The following is a 14580-nucleotide window of genomic DNA, read 5'->3' on the forward strand; positions in this document are numbered from 1 at the left end:
TACTTTATTTAAAAAAAAAGTTCAAAGTTATGCTGAAGTATTCCCACAGCTGCATGGTTAATTACTGAAATCCAGGTATTGGCCTTTCATTCCTTTGGCACACATTCAAAAGCAAATACGTTTAAGAGTGATACATTAGTCAGGAGTGGTGGCATGTACCTTTGATCCCAGAACTTGAGAAGTAGAGGCAGGTGGATCTCTGTGAGTTCGAGGTCAACCTGGTCTACATAGTGAGTTCCTGGACAGCCAGGACCTATGTTAGAGAGACCCTGCCTCAAAAAAGTGAGATACTTTAAGATAAACTGGTCCTTTACATCCGGTAGATGTAAATGAAATGTCCATGTGCTGACTCTATAACCCAGAGAGGGAACACTCAGAAAAGGGCTAGAACAGACCAGAGTCTGGGGACCAGGACAGTGCCACTAGGCATGATGGACATGCACAGTTCCAGCCAGCAAATCTTATAGTCCTGAAACAGGATGCCGGAGTGGAACTCCAAGGAGCCTAGATAGCTCATACATCCTTCTCCCATTTGGTGAGGTCACTCCAGTTCATGACAGAGACCACTGCTCCCGCCCACTCTAAGGACTGGAAACAGAAGACAGTGGATGGAGTGTTCTACAGTGGTGTCCCTCCAGGTGACCTCTTCAGGGGTGTGCTGCCATCTCTGTCCCTCTGAGGGTTGTTTTCAGCAGGCTGCTTTGCAGGATCTCCTCAACTACCGGAGCTCAGAAACGGATGTGAGCTTTCAAGAGAGATGTAGTTTCACTCTCTCTTGTATTGTTGATGATGAGGCTAATGCGGTATTGCTAAGTCAAAATTAGATGAAACTATCTGCTTTTGCCGGCTGTGGAGAGGTGGGAGTGGAAGTTAGGGGACTCCCTCGGAAGCGATTGCAAGCATTCAGATGGCAGATAATGGGGGCAGAATTACAATGAAGGTTATGGGATTGGTGAGGAGAGATGTTCTCCAGACAACATGCTGAACAGAGATAAGTAGGGTTTGGAAAAATCTAAAAAAAAGAGAAATTCAGAGTGGACTTGGGAATGATGGAGTATTTTTTTTTTTTTACCAACCTGGAACTTTGCTTGAAGAAGTAGACAAAAAACAAAACAAAACAAAATAAAATAAAAAAAAAAAACCCAACAACAACAACAAAAAAAAACCTTTCAGATGTTTGGTATTTGCAAGCCCTAGCAGCAATGCAGGGGTGCTGTTAAATACGCGGTGGTACATAGAATTCCATTTTACAAGGGAAAGCAGGCTCATCGGTGGGTGGGTCTGTCTGGGAGTCTTTGATACAGGGGTGTGTTTAAGTCATGGGATCAGACAAGGTCCTCCAGGAGGAGTGGCGGAGAAAGACAGGTGGAGGAGGCTCAGCTGTCTCCATACCTGCTGATCTCGTTCCTCAGAGTCTACATGCCATAGCCCACGGAGAAAGAGAGCCTGGGGCCTCTGTGTGGCTTTCTTTACATTTCAAAAGCTTATAAAGAAGAACCCACAATAATATTTATTTCCATAAAATCCAAGATATTTCTGATCTAGCATTTTAGACAAAAGACTTAGAGATCTCCAAAGTATAGGCTCTGACACCGGAAGAGGGTTGACAGAGGCAGGGGGATCCAGAAGGATCTGGTATCATGGGGGCTGTGAGAAGGGAGTGTTTAACCAAACTCTCTGGAGGACACTGAGCTGTGCCCCTAGCCAAGTAGGTGGGTTTCCATAACTACAGTAGTCTCTACCACAGAAGGCTCAGTGAAGTGTCTAAAGGAAAGAGGCCAAAGAACTAGAGTCGAGGAGCTAGAATAATGGTTCGGAGGATAGAAAATGAAGATGAGAAGCAGAGATATCTCTCTCAATAAATATGGCATCGATGAGAACATGGCCCTAAAGAAGAGACAGAGTGGAACAGGTTTCCCTCAGAGGTTCCCACTGTGTAGTGGTAGTGGTGAGAAAGATGATGAAGCCAGTAGCAGGTGTCCCTTCTGTAGCACCAATTAGGTAGAAGATATGGTCCAGAACATTGTGAATTCATGTTGTCTCTTCTGCTAGTCAGTAGGTTCATGTTACTCCTACTATAAGAGGAGTGGAGGAACAAATACATTAAGTAAACAGTCCAAATGTCACATAGTTCTCAATAGGGCTGGGATGGAATGCAGATAGAACAATTTCTCAGTTCATGTCACTTGTCATTTGGGGGAGAATAAGAATCAAGTGGCTGTGTGGTTTCATTATTGACCCATTTCTTACTGGCCGTGCAACTTAGGGGAAGGCTTCTCATCTGTAAAAGGAAGATGGCATCTGTTGCCGAAGTGCTGTGGAGTTCATTAATATAGTAAAGCACACGGCCTCACGCGGAATGCCTAAAGACACTCTCATGAGAGCACGCTACTCAGATTCTGCATGTGTTTTTCCATTTTATGTTTCTTCTCCATAACAACAATTGGTTTGTGGATTTTAAGAATTTGTTGCTATTTAAGAGTGCAGGGGATATAAGTAAATCATTGTATAGATATGTTTATAAGGCTCCATATTGGAAATCAAGATGTATATGATTGTAAACGTGTGTACTGCTTTTCCGTCTCTGCCACACCTTGGCAGAAAGTCTCAGCTTCCTTCCTGATAGCGAATGGCGTCACGTGCATTTATTGTCATTTATCCTCATCTCAAGTAAATAGGTGTTTGCATGAAAAATGCTAGATATAGGAGGATAATCTATTAAGAGATATCACTACTTTCACATTCAAAAGGTCCCTTGCATTTTAAAAAACACAACCACACTGGCATATCACTCAGTCAGAAGGACGCCCCACCTATCAAGCCAGGACCTTTGCCTAAAAAACTGACACCTCTAGAATTCTCCAGTCTCTCTGCCAGTGAGGCGGTCCAGAGAACGGGGCAGGGAATGCTGTGAGTGGTACAGAGTGGCAAGTGAGACTTGCCAGAGAGCAAACACAATTTTCTCCACTTAAGACTGTGTTCAGTGGGGCCTGAAGAGGCAGCTTAGAGGATAAAGGACTCGAGTTTGATTCTCCAGATCCTACAGAAAAGCCAAGCACATGGGGAGTGAACATTCCTCTAATCTCAGTACTTCTGTGGAACTCCTACAGAAAATGAAGACAAGATAACCCCCAGAAGCTTTCAGGCCATCTATCCTGGGGCATACATTGGGAGCAAGGTGAGGACCAAAACACAGAGTTGTTCTATGACCATCATGTGACACAGGCTTGCCAGTACTTTAGGTAGATTCTGATTGGTGGTATTTGTAAGGAGTCTTTCTTTTGTTCAAGGCAGTCTTATTCTTGGAAGCAAAGGAGCTTGGTATGATTATATGTTGGAGACTGAGCTAGAGTCTTGCATAGCAAATCATGTTACCAAAGACTGTAAGTTGTCAACGCTTCTCTGAAGAATGGTGTGTCTCCTCAGCTCTATCCTATTTGTCAAATCCACAAGCCTTCAGAAAGGGCATATAGACGGAGATGCACATATTCACCTGTATGTGTTATCCTGTTCTGTGCAGAAGTCCAGACCAACTTTATCCAATGTGCACATATGACTTTCTCATTTGCCCAGGTTGTTGGTCTCCGTATTTCTAGACCATTAGCATCCATCGTTGCCATAAAGCATAAGGTCAAAAATAGCCATTGATTGAAGGGATGAATGGGTGATTATGATTGGACACCAAATAAAAACCAGAGTGTACTTTCAAGAGATAATTTCTGGACAGAACCTGCAGATGTTGATCCTAAGCCTGTTTTGCCCATTACAAAACCCAGAAGATTTGTTTTTTATTGACATAAAAGTTTTCCCCATTATTCTTTAATCAGCGTTGAATGGCCAACGCTCACGCTGTTTTGTCTATTTCCTTGTACAATAGATATGGATTCTCTTCTGGGTCTCCCTAAAGTGAACAATAGCATGTGAAACTCCCAGAGCTTCAATATATTGATTGAAAATGTGGCTTTATGTCCTTTACCACTCATATCATCTGAAAGTCATATTTCTACAAGGGGCATATTTGTAAAAGTGTTAGACAGTGGGATTTGTGAGTAAGGATGGAGGAGCCAGAGCTTTCTTCACCTTCCAAGAACTGATAGAAAAGAGATTATTTTACCTGGCATAGATAATTGTATAGTGCTATTTTAGTAAACATTTTGACTTAAAAATGGTTATACCACAAGGTTAAAAATATTCTAAATATAAAAATATTGAGAATAAAAGGAATCAGAGTACAGTCAGAAAATTTGCAGAGGGATTTTAGTGATACTTTTCTGTTTAATAGATGAGCTATGATTATTTTTTAATGAATAAAAAAAGCAGATAATTACTAAATACCCTTAAGGAAACAATTTTTCTGAACTTTAAGGAGAGCAACCTAGTTTCAAATTAGAAAGGGTGATTTTATGTTGAAATGCTATCAATTTTTAAGAATGAAATTTCAAAAATATATCTTAAAATATTAAGTTGCGAAGAGAGCAAATTAGAAGAGACTTAAAGCAGGGGATATTGCTTAGCATGTTCTCTTAATACTGAACTTGAAAGTGCAAGCAGTTTAAACATCTTTGGATCTTTAGTGGACATGTAATAAAGTGGTTGTGTCAAGACATTGAAGGGAATACAAAGATCACATAAAATCATGCAACTCTTAGACCTGTGGAACAGAAAACCTTTTTATATTACAGTGTCATGATTTTATTAGTATATCTGAAACATTTAAGTTGACATATAAGACTATGTGTATTATATATATATATATATATATATATATATATATATATATATATATATACATGTTTTAAAACATGTGTAATTACATAGTGTCTAATTAAGATAAAAATTTCCATCTCCTCCAACATTGATTATTTTACTATGGTGAAAGAATTTAAAATCGCTTTTCTAGCTTTTGGGAAAAGTTAGTTATTTCTATCTACTGACATCTATAGTTGTACGGTTGGTTGAACACTGGAACTCAGTTCTTCTAGCCAGTATTTCCTCTTAACCTGTTAACCAAATACATTGATATTACAAGTTAATATGCTTTGTGCTCTTTAACTTTTATGAATCAAGAAATGTCAGCAAGCCAAGGGAAGCTGCCCGGAGTGGGATGGATAAAAGATGTTGATGGGAATCAATGACAGATGAGGTTCAGCTCACCACATGCTAGGCTAGAAAGTTCAGTGTTGCCTCTTTGATGAAATCCCAAGAGTAGAGTGTGCTGCTGACTGGCCAGTGAGTAAACCATGTAATTCAACACAACTTTAAGATCCCCCACCCTCTAATACTAATTTCTGAGACAATTAACAGAGTGATCCTCATGCTCTGGGAAACAAAGGGGTCACAGTGGTCTTACTTAACTCATCAGTTATTGTAGCAAGGTCTATTTAGCCACACGGCACTCTCTCTTGCTGTATTCTACAACTCCTTTTGACTGCCTACAGGGAAAAGACGAGAATTAAAATTCTTGCTTTGTGTCTAGAAGGTATACAGCTGGTGTCAAACTGACAACAATCAGCTAGCTGTTTGTTTGATTGTTTTGTCTAGGATAGGAAGAATCCAAAGTGTTGCCTGCTAAGCAGGTGGTCTACAGGCTGGTGACAGGAAGGGGCAAGGAGTGGCCTGAGGTGTGGGCAGTCCCAGTGGCTGGAAGGTAAGACCGTGGATCAAATATTCACAGCAAATGTTTTGGGCGGAATAGAGAGAATTGAGAGCTCTGGAGTTTGTTTGTTCTGTGTGTACTAGGATGGGCTTAACTGTCTGTCAGTCTGTCTTTGGGCTTTGTGCGTGTTAGGCAAGTACTCTATCACTGGGCTACAGCTCCAGTTTCAGAATGCGACTCTGGGCTCATTGTTTCCTTCCCCTGTCGTTTAAAATGCCTCCTACGGATAAGCCAAAGGAAAGACAGAGATTATTAAGAAAATATCACTCATAGGCGATAATATTTCACATACATGAGATTTGTAGGCTCGGAGAGGGGGCGGGAATGGGAAAACATATTGTCTTGTGTGACTCCAGAATGATTTATTTGTTTATTTATTACTATTTTTGGAACAGGGTCTCACTTTACGAAGCCTGGTTGGTCTGGAAGTCAACTATGTAGACTAGGCTGGCCTTGAACTCACAGAGATCTGCCTGCCTTTGCCTCCCAAGTGTTGCCATTAAAAGCATGGGGCAGGTCACCCAGAAACTCCAGAATTGTTAGCTGCTGCTTCCACTGTAGAATCCATTGGAAAGTTCAGAATCATTAATAAGACAAGCTCTGTAACATTCGTCTGGATTTATGTTTTGTTTTACAGTTTTCAGTAGTAATTATGGGGAGCCACTTATGGTGTAAGTTTAGAAGGAAAGTTGTTGTTTTTGAGCCTGTGCTCTGGGCTCTTAATTTCTTTGAATTGTTACTGAGGTGCTCCGAGGAAAGGTACTCTGGTGCATGCTTTCTTTATTTTCAAACTGTGATAATGTATTACATGGCATCTAAGGTCTCTTCAACTGCTTGCCAGCCTCTATGTTTTGACTAAATGGAATTTTCTGCTACTTTCTTGTTGGACCCACCATTGAGCAGAAAGAAAACAGCAGTATTTGTTTGGTAGAGAAACGGGATGTGTGAAGACAAAACATGTCACGAAACTGAAACCTAAAATAACCGGAGAATGTTTCCTATTCTTTCTTACACAGTTTGACTCTTTGTCATTAGTGAGCTCATCACTTTCTTTTGGTCAGGTAAATGTTTCCCATTAAATACACAACATTCAGAGCCATATAAATTCTTACTAAAATTTGATTCATTTTACAAAGGCATACTTTGTAAACAATTACAACTTTTCCCAACACCATCTTCCCTTTTTAATCCCCAAATTATTCTCGTAGGTCAACTTTCTATTTGTATGCCCAAAACGGTAGGTTTCTAACCCACAGTCCTTGACAGCAACACCTAAATACCTAAGCAGGGTGGGCGTGGAATGACTCAAACCTTAGCACCAAAGAAGAGAATAAATAACTCTGCTGTAGATCTCTGAGGAAAAACGTCTACATTGCTTAAGAATTATTCAGGAAAGAGATACGTAAATGGCTTCCGATGTTCTTGCTGAGTGAATTTACTGTCACTAAAACTTAAAAAGGACAATGAAGGGTGCACACTCACAAACACGTGGCTGAGCACGGTTGTAAACATTACTTGGTAAACACTTGGCACAGCTTCTCTTCCCCCAGATGTGCCATTACAGGGTTCCTCCATGAACAATAACTCTTCTGGAAAAGTTTTCAAGTATAGCCTAGTTTTGTGAAAATCTGAAGCACTGAATAATATGTGAAGGATTTAGTCATGGCAAATTTACTGAAGCTTTTATTGCCTCTGCAGGTAACATGACAGGGATTGGAAAAGACACACTTGAACTTACAGAGATATGCAGATGATAGTCACTGAACTTTGACCTCAAGTATTTTTATATGTGGGAACTTCTCATTTCATACATTTTACTACTTAAAAAGCATTACATTTAAAAATGTGTACCTGTTATGACATTTGGCAAAAAGTAAACTCTCCTTGTAGTTTTGTCTGAAAAAAACAAAGAATCAGCTTGGAGACCTGACTCAGAGACGGAGCCCCGTGCCTGAAGCTGGCGAGCCGGCCGTGCAAGCTCATCACTTCCTAACTCAGTGGAGGGGAGGATGCTGGGAAATAAGACCCGGAATGTTGCTGTAGTCGGTGTGAGAAGCTTCAGGACATGGCTTCTACTAATACCACCCTGTCTTTATTTATAAATACATGTCTGAAAATGGTTCTTCAGTCTGGAAGCTGTCTACTACTGTTAGGGACTTTATTATTATTATTATATTAGTATTCTTTAAATCAAACACCATAATGATAAAGGGCAATATGACACTGTACTATTACCCTGTGCAAATCCACCACTGTCAAAGACAAAAGCAACAAGGTGTTTCAACAAATTGACTTTTGTAATGCAAAATATGGCTGCAAATTAGTTCCTTGTTGTTTTCTAGTTCAATTTTAGTTGATGGTATTTGTGACTCTTGCCTTTTTTCATTATTATTGACTTTGAGACAGAGGGCTAACATGTAAGAAATAAGGGTAGTTTGGGAGACACAGAGAGAAGAGAAAAGCTTTCTTTTATATCAAAACACAGAGAAAATAAGTTCTAGGCTTAATTCTCAAACAAGGAGAAAATGCGATGAAATGAGGGCCCACACTACATGCCCTGACCTCGGAGAGAAACATGGCTGCTGGGTTCGGTGGATTAAGGACTTCCTCTCAGAATGATAAGGGTTCAGAGTGGTAATCTAGAACGCAAAACAGTTTCATTGTAAACTACTCTTTAAGTGAATGTGAAGGACCGGGAAGGCATGAAGAGGGCAGCAGAATGAAGGCTGTTTAACCTATACTGCTGCCCTCCAGAGGAACCACCCCGGTGTCAGGTCTGCGAATGGAGGGCGGAAGTGGGTCTGTAGGGCAGAAGTGGGTCCAGAGGGTGGAAGAAGGTCTGTAGGGAGGAAGTGGGTCAGGAGGGTGGAAGAAGGTCTGTAGGGAGGAAGTGGGTCAGGAGGGTGGAAGAAGGTCTGTAGTACTCAAGCTGTTGTGTCCCACCTCAGTTGTTAGCTGGTGCTTAGTGCGCACCTACCTGGCTCTGGTGATTGTTTGGTGGATTGTTGAGTTTGATTGCCAAAACTAATGAAGAATTTAACATCTGGGAGAGACAGAAGATGGGAGAAGAAATGATTGAAAGTCAAAGAAGACTGAACTGTAGAGAAAGCCAAAGGGTAACAGCTTTATCCCTCCCGAGTGGAAGGGTCCTGACTCTCTTGAGACTCAGTTTACTTGGATACAGTATAGGACAATTGGACACACCCCCACTGTTGGTTGGTCTTGTTTGGATACCTGCCCCCAGGCCTTCCTGCCATTTCTCCTCCCAGTATCTTCTGGGAACAAGAAGCTGCTCTCTCAGAAAAGTGTTTGCTTTTCTTCTTTACCATGCTCACTCACTCTCCCTGTGACTGTCACCTGGGCTGTGCTAACAACATTAATAATGTCTTAATTAAGGAGACTGTGGATTATGGTGAAGGGGGATACATCAGTGGTTCTCAACCTGTGGGTCGTGACCTCTTGGAGGGGCAACAAATGGCTCTTTTGAAGGGGTCACCTAAGACCATTAGAAAACACAGATATTTACATTACTGTTCATAAGAGCGGCAAAATTACAGTTATGAAGTAACGACAAAAATCATTTTATGGTTGGGGTCATTACAACATAAGCATTATCTGGGAAGAAGAAATCTCAATTGAGAAAAAGTCTCTGTCGGACTGTGCTGAAGGAAAAATTGTGGTGGCATTTTCTTGATTGACGTGCTAGGGCCCAGTCCAGGGTGGGCAATGCTGTTCTGGGCAGATAGTCCTGGGAAGTAGAAGAAAGGTCACTGAACATGATCCTGGGGAGCAGGACAATAAGCAGTATTTCTCCACGGTGGCTGCCTGAGCTCCAGCTCTAACCTCCCTCACTACAGGAAGTTGCTTTTACTCATGGTGTTTTATCACAGAGATGGAAAGCAAATGGGGACAAAACACCTACAGTGACATAGATTTGGGGCATGACTTCCCGGCTGCACCATCTTTCAACTCTCAGAAGGTAGGAAGAGACACGGGGAAAAATAAACTGTGAACTTCACACAAGTAAGGTTAGTCAGATAACTGTCAAAACACTTTGATGTTCTCAGAAGAACATTTTGCCTGGAGTCAATACTAATGGGGCCATGAAATCTCCAGGGCACAGCCAGGAAAACCTCTCCTGTGGACTACAGAAGGATCTGGGGTCATTTAAATATTCCCATTGTGAAGAAGCATGGGGCTTTATATGGGGGAAAAAGGGGGAAGAATTTATTAGAATTTGAGAGAGAGAGCTGATTACAGATGAATGTAGAGAAGGGTCATGTTAAGAAGATTAAGGATGCTGGGCTTCATTTTCCACAGGGATATTCTAATACGGACACCATCCCAATCAGTAGTACCCAAAGGCGATCCTTTCCTTGCTGTGCCTCTCTCCTACTAAAGAGTGGACTCAGGCATTGGCCAAAGGTAACAATAAATATTCAAACCTTTATTATCAATGTTTGATAGCTGCATAAAACATTTATATTCATGTGCTACTTCATTTGCTGAGAAGATGCAGGTGGTTTTAAAGGTGCTATTGGTAGATCATTTTTACAAAGAAGATCTAATTATCTTTTTACCAATTTCCCTTTGTTAAGGCTGAGCAGGGTGTACTGCACAAAGAAAAATTATGTCGGGAGAAGGGCTGTGCCAGGCGTGCTTACCTTTAAATAATTTGTTCTGCGTCAAGGTCGGCGGCGTAGAGGCGGTTGTGTTCCGTCTCTTGCTTAATTTTCTATTTAACTTCCTTCGCAATCTTTCTGTGATTTAGAAGCAAATGCGCACAGACATTTTGGCAATTACAAAAGCTATTTTCAAATGATAGAAAGCATTAACACAGGAACTAGGACATTAAGCATTTCTTCTGCACGGACGTGGTGAGACCTTGTTCTTTATGCAGATGTCTTTGTGTGGTATAAAAACGAAGGGACGGGAGCCTTCCGTTTGCTACACTCACTTACATTGACATCACCACGCCCGTGCTTTAATAGTTTTATAACTAACACTGGCCATTCACGAGTATTTAAAAAAATTATACAATAATGGTATTGGTAAAACAAAACAAAACAACAAAAAAAAAAATAAAACATAAAACAACTTTGTGAACATTTGTAATTTCTAAATTTCTCGTGGGGGGCCTGGAGAGGTGGTCAGAACTTAAAGAGGACCAGTTTTGGGGTGCAACCCATCTGGGCTTGAGTTTCCTCTTTGACTACTTGCTATGAGGGTGACCTTAGGCACACTAGCTTCTGAGTTTTAATTCCCCATCTTTAGAATAGCACCGAGGATGCCTGTTTTCATGGTGATTGTGAAGATGACAGTGAGATAGCATTAAAAGATTTTAGTATTGTGGATAGACAGTGATCTGTTTGTTAAATGGCAGGTGTTTCCTCCCATGAACAATAGTTCTTAGTTTTCGAGGTAGAAATAGTAAGTCACCATTGTCAGATTTATGCAGTCATTCTGATGGTCATTTCATTTTTCTTAGATTTATTTTTGGCACATAAAGGTTATTTTTTTTTTGAAAATGTTCAACTACTTTAAAAAAACTAATGACTTAACTCTAATTCCTAGGTAATTCTAGTTCATCTTAAAGATATAGCATGGGAAACTGCATAAATACACAATTTTAAACGGTCTAAGGTAACAAAGTGGACAACTGGGAGGGGCAAAAAAGAAGAGGGTACAAAAGTTTGTGTAGGGTACACTCAAGGGCATTATAAGCTTGCACACAAGCATGTCCTTGTGTGCTCTAAACCATGTACAAGGAACATACACCAGTGAAAAAGTTTCGGAGTACATTGTTTTTTTTTGGTAGAGGATGCATGCTCAACTGTGTCTGATTTCTAACCAAGTCTTCTTTTATATAAGCACTTTTATTCTTTACCTAGCAGCTCTTCAGTTAAAGCATGCATGGACAGTTTTGATCTCTTTCTGATGTGTTTAAACATGTCCCCTCCTGAGTGCCTGGAGGTCTGACACAATGTGAACCAGGCACGTAATAAATAATTAAATATATGTCTTTAAGGAAGCCAAAAATAATACTCTTGATAATGACTCCTCAAAGTATAAAGGGCCGTTCAGCCACCCAGTTGAGACCCATGCTAATTAAAAATTGAAAGTCATAAGTAATTGAATATTGATTCAGAGTTCCCGCCCTGAAAGGTAAGTTGAAGATGTGTGAATCTGTGCAGGAAAGAAAGCCTTCTGCAGGCATCTGGAAGGATCAACGGTACATAGATAGCCCTTGATGAGCCAGCAGTTATGGTTGGAAGGGTCACATGTCACCAAGAGCACTCAGCAGAACCCACATGCAGCCCTGTTCTCATTGTGTGCGTTGTGCTGTGGGGCAGATACCTGCCATCTGAGGGTCTCGCACGGCTGGAGACGAGGCTGTCAGCAGGACGAGATATTATAAAGTATCTCTACTGCATGTGCAAAGTATTGGTATTATGATTGTGGTAGCAGAAAGAATATAACCTAAAGAATTCATATTGATTTTGATGATTACTAAAGATGTGCTCATTATTTTAAATTTGGCAAAAATCAAAGAAGTGTACAAGGAGATTGCTAATAATCATAGTTTTAAGTAGTAATGTTAATTTTGGTGAATTTCCTTCTAGGCTTTTTTTTTCTCTATTTGCTAATAACTTTACATAACACTTAGGGCATCAGGCATCGGATAACAGAAGATGTGAGAAGAATATTAGTTGATGGACACAGATAATGAAAATAAACAAATTAAAGCATCCACACAAATAATTGTGCATCCAAACAACCATAATCACGTTCTCCTTCTAGTAGGTTAGCAGGTATGAGGGAAAAGGTAACACTGGCTACTTGTGTGAACACTTAGTTAAAGGCATTCTTCCAATGCTGGGGGTGGGGCATGGAAAAGAGCCCAGTCTTCCTGGTGCTGACACAAAGTGGGGAAAAAAAAGGTCCTTAGCAAATACCCAAGTCCCAACAACCAGATTGTCTGCCAGTAATTCAAGGTACAAATAAGGTTACTCTGGGGGGTGGGGGAACAGTTCATTTACCTCTCACCCGAAACAGCTGTACAAATGCCTCCTCTAGCAATAATTATGTGAAATTATCCTATTGTCAATGAAAACACAAAAATTTGAAGGCTATTCTTAAGTACGCCTGGTTTTCCTAGAGCAGGGAGGTAAGTATACAGTCTCAATCCATCTTGGAACCAGTTCTAGTCACTATTGCCTTTACATTATCGATAGGAATGCCAATCCAGTGGCATGGTACCCACAAGGCTGTTATCCCGAAGCAGGCTTGAGAACCCCAGGGGTCTTTGTACAAGACAGGCAACTATTCTAAATGGCTTGAAAACTGATAAATTATAGACTACTTAGTCCTTACCTTAAGCGCTTAACGCTCCTTCCTTCTTGCTGCCCTCCTGCTTCCCCCTAGCTTCTGCTAATGACCACTAGACTCCAGCCTCCGTGATCCTATCCCAGGCTACACACGCTCGTAAAGCACGTGACTTCGGGCTTTCCATGCCGGGCTTGCTGCACTCGGTAGAATGTCCTCCACGTCCAACCTCACTGTTGGAAAGGACAGAATTTCCACCGTTCGCGTCAGTGGTGTCACATATGTGTATGGTGTATGTATGCCACGGACATGTGCAGAGACTCGGTAGAAAGCCATCTAGCTGTACTTTGTCACTCCCTGCCTTATTGCTTTGGGACAGAGGGTCTTTTAAAGAACACAAAGGTGGAGTGGCCATCAGCAAGCTGCCCCTGACCCCTCAGCGCTGGCGTTATGAGCAAATGTGTAGCTGTACCAGGTTTTTTAATGTGGGTACTGGGATCTTAAGCGGTGTCATTCCAGCAAGCATCCTTACCTCACCGAGTCATCTCTCTAGCTATGACATCATGGCTTCTGCACATGTGTGATGCACAGACACAAGTGCAGATAAAGCACCCATATAAATAAATGAAATTAGATCTTAAAAATCCACATAAACCTGTAGACTTCTAGGCTTCTCTCTAGTAGTCTATTTGCCTACTTGTAGCCTGTACCACTGACAGAGAAGGCCAGCTGTTCCAGGATGGCTGCACAGGACACAGTGAAGAGCCTAGTAAATCGACAGATTTGTGGCTGGGTTGGTGTTTACCTTTCTTCTTTAGTTGTGTGACGAGTACCTTCCTGTATCAAAGATGCTAGCATGTATCGGGGGAAGGATCTAGTAGGCACCAGCTTGACTTCTCTATGTTCAGTGAGTTGTCTTTAGCAAAGGGCCTCGTCATCAGTTTGTGGAGAGAAACCTACAGTCTTGACAGCAGCTTTGGGTTGTTTGGAGATTTCCAGAAGGTAATCGTAGGCAAATGTTAGACAAACCCAATCCCAATACTAGAAGCTTTGGTGACAAGAGATGTCTAGTTGTGGTTCTGTTTCCACAATTACCTGGTGATTTCATTTAGATTACCTTCATATACATATATATTTTGGGATGCTTGTACTATCATCTCTGCAAATAAAGATACTTCAATCTCTCCTTTTCAAATATGTGTATCCCCTCGATCTCCCTCAGTTGTTTCATTGCTCTAGCTAAAACTTCAAGTACTATATTGAATAGGTATGTAGAGTGTGGGAAACTTTGTCTTGCTTCTAATCTTAGTGGAATTGCTTTTCGTTTCTCTCCATTTAAATTGACAGTTGTGGTTAGTTTTGTAGAAAGTTCCACAAGGTGCTGAGGGCTTATTTTCTTTTGTGTTAGGATAAACTATTCTGTAAGTATCTGTTAGGTCCATTTGGTCCATAACATCAGTTAGCACTAGCATTTCTCTGGGTTTTGTCTGAATGGCTTCTCTATTGGCAAGAGTTGTGTGTTCAAATCTGCCACTATCAGTGTGAGAGGGTCAATAAATGATTTGAGCTATAGTAGTGTTGTGTTTTTTTTCTTTCTT

Source organism: Micromys minutus, assembly GCF_963924665.1.
Source record: "Micromys minutus genome assembly, chromosome: 6".
NCBI lineage: Eukaryota > Metazoa > Chordata > Mammalia > Rodentia > Muridae > Micromys > Micromys minutus.